At 58.7% G+C, this 1,166-nt stretch overlaps 1 protein-coding gene across 1 annotated transcript in view; it reads left to right on the top strand.

The window, feature by feature from the left end:
- Window positions 1-629: 629 nt before the first annotated feature.
- The window catches only part of LOC102033620 (claudin-4-like), a 6,941-nt gene continuing 6,404 nt past the window's right edge, over window positions 630-1,166 (top strand). Inside the window, exon 1 of the mRNA XM_005425128.3 lies at window positions 630-643. The gene's annotated coding sequence lies outside the window, so the exon portion shown is untranslated. The remainder of the gene's footprint in view (window positions 644-1,166) is intronic.

Below are 1,166 nucleotides of genomic sequence, written 5' to 3'. Positions count from 1 at the left end.
CGGCGGGGGACATGGACCAGCGGGATGTGTCAGGGGGTTCGCAGAGGGATGCTGGATCATGCCTGGGGCATCCCCACCCCGACAGATCCGATCATCTTCCCCAGGGCTTTGCCGTGACATCCCGCTTCCTCCGAGCATCGCCGGTGGGGACACCCCCATTGCACCGCCCGTGACCCCCTTCCTGATCCATCATCTCCCCCATCTCTTCGCCAACCACCTTGGCAGCGCTTAGGGGTGTTTTCCCTGTCGGGAGCCACTTGTTGCATAGAAACTGGACGGAGTTTTGACTTTCAGAGCGACTTCAGGCCGAAGGTCCCTGTTCTCCCTGCAGGGACCCCACAGGTCCCGGCGTGCGGCTCCCCTCCCGATAAGACTTTGCTTTCCCCTAGCGACAAACAACCTGACTGTGCATTTTTTGAGTCGGTCGGAGGGATTTATGTTGGGCAAGGATGTTTTTTGGGAACATTCAGTCTCTGGGCTGTCGGTAACTAATCCTCAGCCTCCAGCGGGGAGAAGATGCCCCGCTCCTCACAGCCTGAGTGGGAGGGTTGTTGGCCGTGCCTTGCTTGGCAGATGTGAAGCCAGAGATCCCGGTGGATCATCATTTGCTGGCAAGTCTCACCTGCCTCTTTGGGACCTTGAGGTAGCCAGGTTGGTGGGTCCATGTGTGGGTCCTGGGGGATGAGGGGCTCTCGGCTCAGTGGCATGGGGTATGTGAGGTGGGACTGACACTCATGTCCTGGGTGGAGGTGTCCCCAAGACCTTTTTGGCAGGAGATTCATGCCTCAAGCCCTCTCCCTGAGGGGTGTCCTCCAGCCTGAGCAATGCCAGGGTGACACAGCCTCTGCTGTGCACCCAGCAGTGCCTGGCATTGTGGTGACAGTGCGTTTAATGTCACCTTCCTGCCTGGGAATGGCCTCACTGCCCAGCTGAGGGGCTGCAGTGTGTCCCCATGCTGGAGAACACAGGAAAAATGCCAGAAGGTGTTTCCTGATGGATGGGCCAGAATGGGAGCTCTGCCCTCACAAACCCTGTTAGTGCAGTGTAACAGGGATGGGAACCCAGGCTCCTGCATGTCCTTCAAATCCCACTGCATTCAGGGTAGGGCATCCACAGCTGTCTGGATGCTGGGGCAAGTGCTGCGTGGTGAAGGCTCAGGGTGGGTT

The sequence above is a fragment of the Geospiza fortis genome, unplaced genomic scaffold, assembly GCF_000277835.1.
Source record: "Geospiza fortis unplaced genomic scaffold, GeoFor_1.0 scaffold59, whole genome shotgun sequence".
NCBI classification, from domain to species: domain Eukaryota; kingdom Metazoa; phylum Chordata; class Aves; order Passeriformes; family Thraupidae; genus Geospiza; species Geospiza fortis.
The sequence above is the reverse complement of the archived record's forward strand: the minus strand, read 5'-3'. Positions and strand labels throughout refer to the sequence as shown.